Here is a 15,731-nt window from a genome sequence, read left to right as displayed (position 1 = left end):
ATCATTAAGAATCCATATGAGAAGTTCTCTAGGCAGAAAATAAGGTTCCCCAAATATTGTTAAATAATTATAGTTGGTCATTAATCTTTTATATATTTTTTTTATAACCTGTATTCTTCAGTTTTTTTAAAAACAACAACAGACAACAGTATTTATTTATTTGAAATGTTTTATATAGCGCTGGCTAGACCCGGCAGTATCAGAGCGCTTTACATGAGGAAGAACATTGTTTCAGAGCATAGTTACACAGTGACATCAGTTGCTGGAGCGTAGTTAATTTATTTTTTTTTTAAATGTGTTTTTATTGCAGAATTAGAAACCAGTACACATAATAGATTAACCAGTACACTCATGGTGTCCCAATGCATAGATAAAGTAAGCAAAATATCGTACACAGCCATTTAGCCCACAACCCGGAGGCCGGGCGGCGCATCAATCCGTACTTCCAGCAAGAACATCACAGTGATCATCCCATAGGGATATCTGGTCAATGGCATCATTCTGTATCTGCATTTTACCCCCCTAAACTCCCAACCTTCCCCCTACACCAGCCAGCATTCTCTAGCGATCCAACTGAGCGACTTCACACTTGTAATCCTGGTCCCATACCCATCTACCAATGGACGCCTATCGTGTCGACCTAGGGTGTCTCCACATCGCCCTCGCCGCCTGTTTGGGCCCTCTCGGTACTCTTGGAATCATATCTAACCCTAGGTTCAACTGCAGTGCCTCTCTGATCATGGCCTCGGTGCCTAACATTTCCCCCAAACAACGCCCTCTCCCCTCCCCCCTGCAACCGCTGCTGATGTGGGCCTGGTCTTGCTAACACTACTGTGGAGCTCGCTACAGGTCGAGTGATGCCTTTGCTCTTTCAAGCCTCATGGAGCCCCAGGTATACAATTAGTCTATTCTTCGTCCTCCACCATGTAGTCACGTAACGCTTGGACTATCGTCTCCCACACCCTTGACATTTCCAAGCTCTTTTCATTATCAATCCTGACCGCCTGTCTCATCCGGAGCACACTCTCACATTCGGACCATTTCAGCAGTGTATGTGTGTATTGCAGTTCATTCACCCATCTCCTCACCGATGGTCCCTCCTTAGACTTCCAGTGCCAAGTAATTTCTCTTTGCGCCAATATAAGCCCCAGATCAATGAATTTGCTCGTTACTTTTGTGTTCTTTGTGTGCGGAAACCAGAGCAATAGACACGCCGCCATGTCAAAATCCACCTCCCGATCAGTCACCACATTCAGGAGTTCCCCCACTTCTAGCCAATACGTCCCCAACTTTGGACAGCCCCACAACAGGTGATCTATGTCAACCTCTGGAGCCAGGCACCTCGGGCACAGCGCTTCATGCACCCGGAAGTACCTTTTGATCTTTTCCGGGGTCAGGTAAGCCCTATGTAGGATGTAAAAGTGTACCTGTTGAAAACGTGCATTCCTTGTCCCCTTCCATGTTCGCTTCAGAATATGTCCCCACACCGTGTCTGGAATGGGCCTACGTATACTATCCTCCCATTTCGATTTCAGCCCCAGGAGCGGGTCCAACCCCTCATGTAACATCCTGTTATGGAGGCAGGTCACCGCTTTAAACGTACCCGCGGCCATCACTACATACTGGCAGGCCATGGTCGTTTCTGGCTCGAGGAGCCCTCCTTTCCAGTGTTTCTGTATCGCCGCCACCACTGCCGCATGCAAAAGGAAGCTCCCGTCCGGTAGACCAAACTGTTCCTGCAACGTCTGAAAGGGGACCAACATTCCATCCACATACAGATCTCCCACCATCTGTAAACCCAACTCCTCCCACTCCAACAGCGGAGACTAATCACCTCCATGTGGCAGCGCAGTCAACATTCCCAGTGGTATCTCTGGGGCATAAGGCTGGGACTTCTTTGTCCTCTTCAAACTCCTGTGCCAACACAACCTGAACGTCTTTTCTTCTATAGTAAGGCCTCTCAACTAACTCTAGTTTCTGTTGCATAACTATGTAAGCCAGGACGTGACGTTGTATACCAGTCCCTCGTTCGTGTTCCGGCCCTCTAAATTCCCTGGCCACGTGCTGCGTGAATATTTGAAGCTGCGCCGCCAAATAGTACAGCACAAAATCGGGGACTGCCATCCCCCCTTCGAGCTTGGGTCTAAGCAAAGTATTCAATGCTACTCTACGTCGTCCGTGACCCCAGAGGAAGTCCGTTGTCAACATCCTTAGTTCTTTAAAGATCTGCTGAGGGATCCAGATGGGCAGTGTGCGGAAGTAATAGAGCAACCTCGGGAGCGCCACCATTTTCAGCAGTGTCACTCGGCCCAACACTGACAAAGGGAGAGAGGCCCAGAAAGATATACAACCCCTCAACGCACGTATACAACGCCCTATGTTACCCTCCAACAGATTCGCGACCTCATGGTAGATGCGGACTCCCAGATATGTGAAGCAAGATGGTTCCCAGATCACACCCAAATCACGAGGGGGACACTGTGTGTCCGCCCTAAGCGGAAAGATACAAGTTTTATTCCAATTCACCTTAAGTCCCGACAACTGACCAAACCTAGACAACATGTCCATCTCCCCCACTAGAGCCTGTCCCACATCTGCTAGGTATAACAACAAATCGTCCGCATACAGGGATATGTAGTGTGATTGCTCACCCTGTTCGATCCCCTGATACATGGCTCCCGACCTGGCCCGCGCCGCCAATGGTTCCACTGCTAGTGCAAACAGCAACGGGGACAACAAACACCCCTGTCTCGTCCCTCTACGGACCGGATAATCCGAAGATACAATTGCGCCCAGGCGCACCCTTGCCGTTGCCGATGAGTACAACACTCTCTTCCACCTACCAAACCCCTCACCAATACCAAACTTCCCCAGAACCTCTTCTAAGTAAGCCCATTCCAGGCTATCAAATTCTTTTTCAATATCAACTGATAAGACCGCCGGTCTTCTGTCCGTGTCCGCGGCACCGTCCAATATCCTAATTAGTCGGCGTATGTTTAGCGTCGTGTTCCTAGTAGGAATGAACCCTGCTTGGTCCCCGTGCACCAGTCTAGTCATGTGTGGAGCCAGTCTGGTGGCCAGGATACGGCTTAATATCTTATAGTCCACAGTCAGCATGGACAGAGGCCGATAGGATGTTACATCAGATGCCTCTCTACCGGGTTTCAGCAGCGGTACTACCAGCGCCTCCCTCATTGATCTGGGCAGGTACCCCAATCTTCCAGCCTCCGCATACACCACCAATAGTCTGGGCGCCAAAATATCCACGTATTTCTGATAAAATTCGATCGGCTACCCCAGGCGTTTTGTTCCTTGCCATTTGTTTAATGGCTACCCTAATTTCGGTTAGCGTTATTGGCCCTCCCAACTCCTTCGCATCGTCGTCATCCAGCACTGGGAGCGGTACCGATTCCAGGTAAGCCCTGATTTCCGAGGCCTCCACCTCTAAGTGGCATTCATACAACTTTGCGTAATAAGACCGAAAACGCTCCATCACCGCTGCCTGCGAATAAACCATCTCCCCTGACTCAGTTTTTATGCTCATAATTGGGCAACCTCTAATTTCCGGATTAGCAATCCTGGCAAGTAGCGTACCTACTTTATCCCTTTAGGCATGCGCTTTAATGGCGTATTGCTTATAATCATAACTCCGCAGCCGTTCCGTTTCAGTCGCCACTACCTCTTTGGCCTCTAATAACCGGGCTTGTAAGTCCGGTCGTTCAGGCCTACGCCGTTCCAAGTCCCTTAATACCTCCTCCGCTTTTGCAAGTGCATTCAAAACTGACGTTCGTGCATTCGAGAACCTGCCCATGCATAATCCTCTCACCACTACTTTCATTGCATCCCATTCGGTGGACCTGGCATTGGCTGAACCCTCGTTTTCCTCAAAGTAGTGTTCTATGCCCTGTTGAACCGTGTCACTAAACACCGAATCTTCTAAGGTGTCAGGCCGAAGCCGCCATGTTGGAACTGCTGATCTCGCACGTTGCCACTGCACTAATACCAACAAGGGATTATGATCTGAGATGGTCCTGGTCAGGTATTCTGTGTGGGTGACCATGGCAGCCAGGGAGCCACTACATAAGACCGAATCGATCCTAACGTGTAACGCATGGAGAGTCGAAAAAAAGGAATAGTCCCTACTATCAGGATGTTGCTCCCTCCATACATCTAGCAATCCCCACCTCTCTTGCCAATCCTTCCTATGTGCGGCTAACCTGAGTACCGGGGAATCAGCCAGCGGTGGGTGCGACCTATCAAGTGCCACATTAGTAATCGAGTTGAAGTCCCCTCCTAGGATCACGGGGCCGGCCAGGAAAGAGGCCAGTGAGCTCGTAAGGCCATCAAAAAAGTGAGCCTGATCAACATTTGGGGCTTATACACTGCATAAAACCACATCTCTGCCATATAACCTCCCCTCCACCACCACATATCTACCCTCAGGGTCCACCAACTGGTTCGTAACCTGGAACGGTATGCCCGCCCTTACCCATATCAGCACCCCTCTAGCAAACGCTGAATAAGTGGTGCCAAATACCTGACCCCGCCACCTCTTCTGTAGTGCAGTGCATTCTTGTTTAGTTAAGTGAGTTTCCTGTAACATTGCAATCTGGGCACCCCGCCTCACCAGATAAGCATGCACTTTGTGGCGTTTGACCATCGTTCGCAGTCCCCGGACATTCCATGTTAGGCATTTCAAATTAGGTAACGTCCCCATGGTAATCATTATTGTACCAATTCAGTTGCAACCAGTTGCTGCCCACATCGTTGCAGTTGCTTCCCCCCAAAATAACTGTTGCAAAAACTCCCCAAACCCCACTCCCCAGGACAGAGCCTAATAACCCAGTTTCAGCCCCGTTCCAAACCTGTAACACAACACACATCAGACTAACCTGTGGTCGCCACCACAGAAGGCCTTAAGGGCCACAAGGGGGTGATTTATCGCCGACCTAGGGCAGGCGGAGCCCCCGCCCCGCGCTTCCCATCCCACACTGCTCATGCACCGCCATACCTGCCAGCCCTTCAATCACTAGTAGAGTCTGCCCCCGTAGAAACAACGATATCGGCAGTCCCAATCAATAGTCACTCATTAAAGAGTCCATCTGATGTCTGTGGGGTAACCGCAGGGCCCTTCGAACTCTCTGCCTCCGATAGTTCTTCTCCAGTTCTGCCTCCGTCCTCACCAGAGTCCGATTCAACCAGTTCCCTCTCCTGTTGCGACCTCGTGATACTCGCTGTTGCAGCCAGCGCCCCCTTCTTATCCGCGGCCATCTGACCCTCCCGCTCCGCTCTCTTGAGCTTGTTTCGTGAACGGATCCGTTGCGATTTTCGGATCTGGAGCGGTTTAGGTCTCTCCCGTTGATTTTTATCAGTCCTGTCCGTGCCGGCTCAATACAACTCAAGCCACGACCACGCTTCATCAGGGGTCTGGAAAAATTGGGTGTTCCCATCCAGGATAACACGTAGCTTAGCCGGGAAGAGCAAGGAGTATTGAAAGCCTTCCTCCCTCAGCTCCTTTTTCACCGCTAGGAAGGACGCTCTGCTCTTTTGGACCTCCTGTGTATAGTCCGGGAAGATCGTAACCCGACTATTGTCCACCTGAAAGGGGCCCAATGTGCGAGCTCTCTGTATTAACAGGTCCCGATCTTTATAGTGCAGGAGTTTCACCACCATCGGCCTAGGTGGTCGGCCTAGCATCGGTGGGCGAGCTGGTACCCTGTGTGCCCATTCCAGGGAGAAGAAGGGAGATAGGCCCTCTTGCGCCACCACCGTCTTGATCCAGTTCTCCATATAGGCCACTGCGTCGTCCCCTTCGATTTTCTCCGGAAGGCCTACAACCCTCACGTTGTTCCTCCGATTACGACTTTCCGCATCCTCTGCTCGTCTCTCTAGTGTGTCCAGGCGGCTGAGGATATCCGTTAGTTTATGTTCCGCGGTCACCACCGCCGGCTTCAGTTCTTGAAGCAATTGTTCATGGTCTTTTACTTTGTCTGATAGCTTGGCATGATCCGCTCTCAGGAGACCCAGCCCTGTGGCGACCTGTGCAATGTCCTGATGCAAAACCTCTTTAGTCGCAGTTATTGCCTCCAAAATGTTGTCCAATCGCTGGTTCAGCCTCTGTTCCTGCTCCGTCATCAACGGGGAAGCCCGGGCCTCACCATCTCGGGTCAGCGCAGTCGAGTCATCCCGGCCCTGTTCCACGACGGCAGACCCGCCAGCAGCCGCCATCTTAGTTGCTTCAGGCGTCGTCATAAGGCCGCCGCAGGCCTTCCTCCTGGTCTCGTGATCCCCGTCTCAGGAGCCGTGCTCTCTTTTGTCGGTTTTAGAGCAAACACCCCAACTGGGCTGCCGAGCCGTGGCCCTCTCTGACAGTGCCGACAGCCACTGGATGCCGGGGCCGCCCGTCTCACAATCACCAAGGCCGGGGTTGGGGGGGAGGGGAGGGTAGAGGCGAATGTCGTGTAAGCCGTACCCCAGTCCAACGCGGGCCTCCGCACCTCCAAGTCCACTCCCCAGACCCGTTCAGGTGGGCCCTAGCTTCACCAGCCCTATTGAAGGAGGCTTACACTTCGGTTCGATTCTGGTCCGCCTCGCCCCTTGCGCAGAGACCGCCCTCCCTCTACGCCGCATTTTTCTCCCTCTCGGCGCAGCACCTCCGGCCTCCACTTTCGGGTCGCAGCGTTATATTCGGTCTCCCGAGAGCCCTCAGCTGCTCTCCGATGTTTCTTCAACACTTCGCATAAGGAAGTCGCCGTTCAGGGAACGCCAAGGGTGTAGTTCTCAGGAGAAATAGCGGGACCATGTGCGGAGCTGCAAGCTCACGCCGCCATCCCGATCGGCGTCCAAACTGGAGCGTAGTTACATGAGTTATAAAAGCATAGCATAGGCATAAGGATAAAGAAGTCAGGCAGGGGGAAGAGAAATTCAGGGGAGAGAGGAAAGGAATAGGGGAGGTAGACAAAGAATGAAGGAGGGAAGAGGTGGGGGAGGGGGTAGGAGACACAATATGATGCAGGGTTGCAAACTAAGTTGCAGTTAAAAGTAAGGCGCTGCACCCCACCCTGCCACTGTTCTCTCTAGCTGCTAGATTTGGGGCTGTGTCTACACTGTCCAGCACTTTGTGGCTTAGACATGTGTCATGCACAGTATGTGCACCATTATATGCTTTACATGGCAGGTTTAGATGGGAAGCACTGATAAGTAACAAACTCTAAGGCTATAATTTTCCATCCCTCCATGCTGTCTGGCTACACACCAAACTTGCAGCTTAATCAACCTAACATCGCTGCGGTCAATTTTCCCCCTTTTGGAAGTCAGGGTCTCGTCTGCACTTGCACCCATGTCATTGACATCAGCAGACTCTGTGTCTTCACACAGGACTAGAAATGTGTCACACACATTCCTCCAAACTGAAGGTCGGCCTCCAGTTTTTCAGCACGTCGATTCAGCTTCAGGTGCACCTCCTCTGCCAATGCCCACTCCTGTAAACCCCTTTAACATTGTTTAACTGTGGGGACACACTGACCCATCCAAGTGATGGCTGCTCTATGTCTGGCCAGGACTAGCGCCAGTTGTAGGAATTTGTATGTCATCTTATGACCCTTCAGCCGCTTAACATGGCCCAACACACAGTGTAGTGGTATACAGTTGATTCGCTGGTGTGTGGCTTGCTGGAGTGCTGACACCACTTGTTCCCAGAAGTCTTGCACCGATTGGCACCTCCATGCCAGGTGCATGAAGTTCACCCCGCTGAAATTGCAGCATGGACAACTGTCCGGCCGGGTGCAAGAGATGCAGTACAGACTCGGAGGGGTCATGTAGGTCTTTGAAGAAAGTTGTAGTGCACTGGCTTAAAGCAAGCATTGCATGACACAGTGTGTGGGAGTTCACAAACATTTGACCACGCTCTGTAATTAATCTGGGTTTCCAGGTCCGCATTCCACACAGCACAACTCTGCCCTATATAGTAGCGTGAACAAATGTGGACCTGCGCCGCAGGACAGTTAAACATGCAACATACGCGCAGGCTGAGGTGGGGTGGGGAATGTGGGTCAGGTCACTTTAGCCACCTCCGTCAGTCCAGCATGCTGTAGGAAATGTCCCGACCCTAGTGTAAAATATTTACAGGCTTGGTTGACGGAAATGAAAAGCTCACCTGGGCACAACCACCGTCCCTCCAAGCCTGAAAAGGACACTTTGTCCATCATTTGCTGTACTGGCGCCAGTATCCAAATAGGGAGTTCCCTTGTGAGGGGAAGTGCCCCATTACCACTTATATGTAGCGTTGCCATATGTGCGCCGTCTGATGAACAACATAGGGAAGATCCCTAGCAACTCCTACCCCCTCCATTAGTGGAATGGGGTGGTGGTCCACAGTTACCGACACTGCCAGTAGGTGCCTCTCCCAATTGTCCCTCTCATCCAGCCATCTAGCTGCATGCTGCAAGTGTGCAGCGTAATAGTACTGATCAAGCCGTGGCACGTCCAGGCTCCCTTCCTCTTACAATCGGGTCAACGTGCCCAGTCTATTCTACTACGGCGACCCGCCCTCAATAATGATACAAGTATAGAATTCAGCTCCTTAAAGACCTTCTTGGGTATGGGACAGAGCGAGTCTGCAATGTAAACAAGCGTCACAGCAACACCACCATTTTGGATATAGCCAGTCTGCCCATCAATGAAAGTGGCAAAGTATTCCAGAAGGCCACTGACTTCCATAGGGCGTCTAGGACCCTGTCCATATTGAGTCAGAGTTGCTGCGTCTCTGTATAGGCCACCTGTATACCCTACTACTAATTTCTCATCACTCCTATTTTTTGTTCAGCTCAGCCAATTTTACTATTGTAGGAGACCTCAATCTTCATCTAGAGGACCCCACCTGTACTACCAGTAATACTTTTATCTCTGATTTGGCTGCTATGAACATTCTACTTCAAAATTGCGGACCAACTCACAAAGCAGGCCACCTCCCCGACCCCATTTTCTCGAGCGTACATTTCCTACACTGTCCAGCGGCAACCCCATAGTGCTGGACCGACCACTTCTTGGTAGGCTTCAGCATCGAGGAACCTTGTCTCTCCCACATCATGCGCGATGCGTTGCTAAGCCGTCCAAAACTGGAAAAATCTTGATATTGTTAATTTTAATCCGTATCTCTCGACAAATACACCTATTTTTAAAAATAATTTCGTTATAGACCTGGTGGTTTTCCATGACTGGATTCATTCGGATTTAGACACCTGCCTTCGCATGACATTCAAGAAGCTAAATAGTCATCGCCCCCGGCACCTTGGTTCTCCGAAGAACTAAAAAAGGAGAAGACCAAATGTAAAAATTTGGAACAGTGGTGGTGAAGGATTTATGAGTCCGAAGCTAAAACTGTTTATCTCACCACCATAATGGCCTACCACTCCCACTGTAAGTCTGCTCGAGACAATTTTGTTTCATCAACCATCACCCAGGCTAAAAACTGTCCAAAAACCTTATTCAAGATGGTTAAAGAATTATCGGGTAACCAATCAGGCACCCCCTAGCTTAAACACTACCAAATGTGAGGAACTGTCACAATTCTTTTTAAACAAAGTGAAAACAATATACTCTGCATTTGCTAGTTCTACCCTTCCTTCCACTCCTGCGCCTATTGTAAGCTCTGTCCTTTCTGATCCAATTTCTAAATGTTGCACTACCCTTGCTCCCGACCACATACGTAAGAATACACTTGATGCCTGGCCACTTCTGGACATGGTGACACTTACACAACTCCTTAATAAAATAAAATCGGGATCCCCTTGCGATTTACTTCCCATCACGGTACTACAGCAAATTGAACAACCATCACTGTGTCATTTCTTGACCTTCTTAATGCCTCTCTTAGGGAGTCCTTTGTTCCCCTGGATTGGAAACACGCGATGGTCATCCCATTACTAAAAAAAACTAATTCGGACCCTGCGCTTCCCTTTAATTACCGTCCAATTTCACTACTCCCTGCTCTCAAAAATGTTGGAGAGATACATAAATGGACATCTATCCAGGTTCATCAAAACCAATGAGCTTCTCCATACTTCCCAATCAGGCTTTAGGACCGGTTACTCTACGGAGGCCGCGCTTTTAGGTGTGACTGAAATGCTCCGACAGAACCTGGATGCAGGTGGAACTAAGTCCTGGTATTGCTAGATCTCAGCGCTGCCTTTGATACGGTCTCCCATACCTTACTTATAAAGGCCCTCCACTCCTCTGGGGTCACTGGGATGGCCCTAAACTGGCTTTCGTCTTTCCTTTCCAATCGTACCTTCCAGGTTTTTTCATCTACTGCTGGTAAGACCCCCAAGCCATCTATCCTCAAAAAAGGCCTAAGCAAAGTTATGACCTGGATGAACGCCAACTTCCTAAAATTTAATGGCGAAAAAAACAGAGGTCCTGGTCCTGGGCAAAGATAAAGAACACTGGACCCCGAAAATGGGTGTGTTCCCACAACCCTCAACCCAGGCACGCAACCTTGGTTTCATCATCGACGATTCACTATCTATGCGTCAGCAAGTTACCAAGGTTGCCCAACCTATTTTCCCATCTTAAAATGGTTGAGGAAGATTGTGTGGATGCTACTTGCTCACACCCAGCGTACCGTAGTCCAGGCCCTCGTTACATCTAGGCTGGACAATGGGAACATCCTTTATCTGGGTGTCAATAAGGATGTAACGCGTAAGTTGCAGCGAGTCCAAAACTCTGCTGCTAGATTACTTTGCCGAGCTTCCAAAAACGCTTCGGCCTCCAAGCTGCTGGGGAGCCTCCACGGGCTCTCGGTGGAGAAACTGGTTATGTTTAAGGCCCTTACTTACATGTTCTGCATTAGGCATGCAGCGTCTCCCCTCTACTTACAACGCCTAGCTCATCTTTACGTCGCTTCGCGCACTATCCGGTCTTCTACACTAGCAAAATTCTAAGTCCCTAAGACTTTCACGTATGGGAGGGCGCTCCTTCTCATAATTGGGTCCTGTCCTATGGAATGCTCTGCCTCTGTCTCTCCGTACACAATCCAACCATCTCTTATTCCGCAAATCTCTGAAGACCTGGCTCTTTGGCCAGTAGTTCTCTCCCGTCTCTTTGCTGATCCCTCACGGTGCCGGGAAACCCTTTTTGGGTAGCTGTTGCGCTGACGCATAAATTGAATTAAAAAAATAATAAATAACAAGATATCTGAATTGTGCAAATTAATCTTTTCTATTAATTGTTCATGTGAGGGCATCCTTTTTAGTGATTTCATCCAGTCATTGCATGTCGTGGCTTCTTTCTTTTCCACCATCAGTTTTCCCATGGCAAGAGTTGTTCATTGCTTTCACTACTTGGTCCTATTGATTTAAATTATTTGAAATTCTATGGGGATGGAATTCTATGTCTAATAGTTTGGTATAAATGTCAATAAAAAATGCATTTTGTCATCTCCCTCCTTTCCTAAAGCTTTGGAGAATAATTGCTGCCCTTGGGTTTTGTTCACAGATGTTGTGGCTGTAGTAGTTTTTTAATATAAATTATAGTATGTTAATGCATCTATCTTCCAGCAATACACTCACTTCTATCTGTTCCTTTATTTGTTCATGGAGTCAACTTCCCCTTTTTAGAGATTATATTCCACCAGTGTTATCCATTTGTTTATTTTTGCATTAGTTTGTGGGATGTTCACTGTAGTGTCTTTGCAGTGTCAATATTTAAGTTTCTGTGTTAGATATTTTTTGTTTAGCTTTTTCGCAAGATGTATCCAAATATGTCATCATCAATTCTCTAACTGTCCTGCTCACATTCATGTGGCTTCAGGAACACAGTTCCATTAAATTAGAAAAAGTCAGTCCTTGATTTTTTTCCAGTGTCATCAGAAAGGAAAGTATATTATGTAGCTGTAGGATGATGAAGCCTTCAGAGTTCTAGCAGGGTATGGTTTTCCATCAGATCTCTGAGAAGAGTTTAGTCATTTTGAAGATCTGGGCAGCCTGATGTATTAATTGTTGGGTGTATGGTTATAGTCCAATGACCACCTATAATAATCTTCAAGTATAAAATTATGTGAGAGACCATATTGTAAGGTCTCTAGAGCGGTGAATAGACATGTTAGACGGGTATGCTAGAGTTGCTCCTGTCATGATTAAAAGAATAGTATTTATATGAAAGGCATATGTATGTAAAACTGCGTGATGCTGCAGGTTAGAGGGCTGTATTATTCCTTTTTTGTTTACCCCCCATTTTTATATCAACACTATTCTTTAATTTCTTAAGTGTTATTCATTCATTCATTGGATCTTTATTTCTGTCAGTCAAAGCCATAAAAGATATTCACAACAATAGAAATACAAATGACAAAGTACAAAAGCAGTAGGTTGTTCTTACACTATTCTAGCAAGAAAGTGTTACACAGTTAAAAAATATAAAACCAAGTGAGTGTAGCAGTTGCAGTACACACATAAGAATCAGTTATACCACATATATATATACAATTTAATCACTTTTCAATATTAACCTTCGCTTATGCCACATTGCTTCCAAGTACTTTGATACAGCAAAGACAGTCGACGTAGATAGATCCTTTTTAAACATCCTATAGGCTTGCATACACTGGTTTAGGCCCGGTTTTTACAGAGCGGTATGAGCCAGTGCCCTCTGAGTTTCTTATACACTGGGCAAAAAAAAAGTATGTGCAAGTCGTTCTCAAGTTCTGATGTACAACCAGGACAGTTTTTTGGGGAGTGCAGGCACCATTTCCTAGTTAGAGCTCTAATTAGAAGGGTGCCGTACCTCCATTGTAGATACAACTTCCTGGTTGAAATAGGGAAAATGTCATTTAAAATATATTCACAAGAGTAAAAATCTTTCACTTTAAGGAAAGACTCAGTTAAGGTGCCAGTTTGTGAAGAGCGCATGGAGATTGAGAGTTTGTTGTCATAGTATACATTTGCCAAGTGCTTTCGTGACACTGCTTTACAAGCAGACTCGGGATCAGACCACATTGACGGTAAGCCTAGGGACCCACATGTTTGTTTTATATACTTTAACCATGGGATTCTCCCCACCTTGGGTAGGCTTAGGATTTCTGATAATTCCTGCCTGTAGTTTAGGAGCTCAGGTGTGGTCCAAAGCCTTTGCCAAAATGTTATTGGCTTTAGACCCAACTCCTCATCTATAGCCCTAATACCCAGATCTAGTCTCAGGGGTAGCAGAGGTGTACTAGAGGGCAGAGTCAGCAGCTGTCTCAAAAATTTGTTTTCTGCGGAGAGGATCTCTGATCTGCATGAATGGCCCCAGAGTTCGCCGCCATACGTTACTGCCCCCCTTGCCTGCAGTTTGTATATCTCTAGGGGTGGGCCGATGGGTTTAATGGTTGATTTGGTTGCAAGCTTAAGGATTCCCCCTGCCAGCTGGGCCAGTTTAAGTTGGACTTTCACTTGATGGGGAACCCAGGTCATCGACTCGTTTATGTTTACCCCCAGATATTCGAAGGTGCGAACCCTCTCCAATCTACTGGTACCTACAAAGGGATTTGGGCGTGTGGTGGTTGGGGGGTTAAAAATCATGTACTTGGTCTTAAGGGCATTAATCTCTAGGCCCCGATCTGTGCAGAATGCCTCAAAGCCCTCTAGCACACGTTGAATCCCATTGGGGATCTGGACAGCAGCAGGGTGTCATCCGCGAACATGATCGCGGGCACCCTGCTGCCTGCAAGTTTGGGTGCGTCATTATCCAGAACCCCGTTCAGGTGGGCGATTAACCCGTTGACAAAGAGGCAGAACAGGGTCGGCGCTAGGACACAACTCTGCCTTACTCCACTGCCAACGGGGAATCTTGATGACAACAATCCATTCTTTCCACACCTGACCCGGGCATAGTTCTCCTCGTGGAGCCTCATTATTATGTTTAGGAGAGGGGATGGTATGCCCATCTCCAGAAGTACAGACCAGAGTTTCCCCCGTGGGACTAGATCGAATGCCGCACGGAGGTCAACAAAGACTGTATGCAGGGTCCCGCCCTCCACCCAGATGGTTTTCCAATGTATCATGGTGAGGCGAAAAATGTGGTCCAGCGTTGAAGTATTTTTTCTAAACCCAGCCTGGTAGGGACTCAGGACTGAGTTTTCATCAATCCAATCCTGTAGGCGATCTAGGATCAACCTCGCAAAAAATGTTTGGGGCACGTCAATGAGGCTGATGGGCCTGTAGTTGGCTGGGAGCAAGGTAGAGCCCTTCTTGAACATAGGGACAATCTCTTCTCCTAGCCAAGTGCAGGGTATCTCCATGCCTCTGAGGACTGCATTGAAGATTACCGTTAGATATGGTGCCCATATCTTTGGTTCATGCTTGAAAAGTTCCCCCGGGAGTTTATCTAACCCCAGGGCTTTTCCAGCTGACAGTTTCGGAATTGCAACACTAACCTCTCCATTGGTGAAATCCACCCACTCCGAATGCGTATCAGTGTGCGGCATGCTCCTCCCTGGGTCAACTGCAGGTTCACCAGTATCCGCTGCATAAAGCGCACGGAAGTGGTCTTCCCACACGTTGGCAGCTATATTAGCTTCAACTGCCGCTACCGTCTCACCCGACCCTGTATTAACAGTGGGCCAACATTTTCTGGGATTTCTGGTTTCCAGGGCCAGTGATAAGTTCGTCCATTTATCCTGATCCCATTCAACTTTAGCCCAATATATTAGATGCTTATAGTTGGATCTCAGGGCTAGGATTTCAGATTTATTGGCATTATTTTTCAAGGATAGGACCAGCCTTAGCCTTTCTGCAAGCAGCATTGCACCAGGAGGGACTTTTACCTACGGCCCGCTCGATCTTTACCTGAGGATTCAGTACCTCCTCCAGACTACCAGTCAGATCCCTGTGCGAGGCCCCTAATTGTTTGTAGAGGTCAGTGGAATGAAGTTGCATAATTATAACGCTGACCTCCTCTAGTGCGGGGACAACCCGAGCATATAGCTTGGCCAGAGCCTCTGGGCGTGCTTCTAAATTTTCCCACCTGACTCTTTGTCTGTTATTGATTAGGGTCAGCCCTGAGGCAAGGCTTCCGTTTCCAGTATGAAGTTCTTTATTCATGCAGGCGAGAGTCAGTTCCAGACTAGGCGCATTATGGTCACTCTCAGATCTTTGAATGACCTTAAAATCAGCAACCTTAGGCCATTAGTGGGTTTCAACCAGTATGTTGTCTAGCCGTGACTCATGACCAAGTTTGTTGTATGTGCATTGTGCAGGAATATCTGCTTGCACACGGCCGTTACGGCCCTAATTGAGTGGGTAAAGGTTAGAGCCATGATTTGGACAGCTAGGGGTGACCATGCCCTGACGGGAGGGGCCACAGTCGGTGGGATTGCCCAGTAATTATCCTCTTCCGTATCCCCACCTTCTGTAAGACCAGGTAGTGGTTCGAATTGACAATTTAGGTCACCCCCTATTACAATCGAGATTCCAGATGGAATGGTATCTAAGAATAAATATAGTTCTTGGATTGTTCTGGACTCGGAGGTTATGTTTACAGGTCTGGAATACACATTGACTAATGCTAACTTGAAGTCATTGGGCCACTTCAGAATCACACATTGCACATCTTCGGACCTTGTGTTCATGGATTTTGCCATGCAGCCCAGATGAGCACCCACCCATGTTGTTAGACCTCCTGAAGGACGTCCCCTGCCCACCCATCGGGCTAGAATATTAAAAGATGCAAAACAGATACGCGTTTGGGCCTCTCTG

General features: G+C 48.3%; 1 protein-coding gene across 1 annotated transcript in view; it reads left to right on the top strand.

Annotated features, from left to right (window-relative positions):
* The window catches only part of MYRFL (myelin regulatory factor like), a 1,005,707-nt gene that overhangs the window by 139,450 nt on the left and 850,526 nt on the right, over positions 1 to 15,731 (top strand). The window lies entirely within an intron of this gene.

The sequence above is a fragment of the Lissotriton vulgaris genome, chromosome 1_1 (assembly GCF_964263255.1).
Source record: "Lissotriton vulgaris chromosome 1_1, aLisVul1.2, whole genome shotgun sequence".
Taxonomy (NCBI): domain Eukaryota; kingdom Metazoa; phylum Chordata; class Amphibia; order Caudata; family Salamandridae; genus Lissotriton; species Lissotriton vulgaris.
The sequence above is the reverse complement of the archived record's forward strand: the minus strand, read 5'-3'. Positions and strand labels throughout refer to the sequence as shown.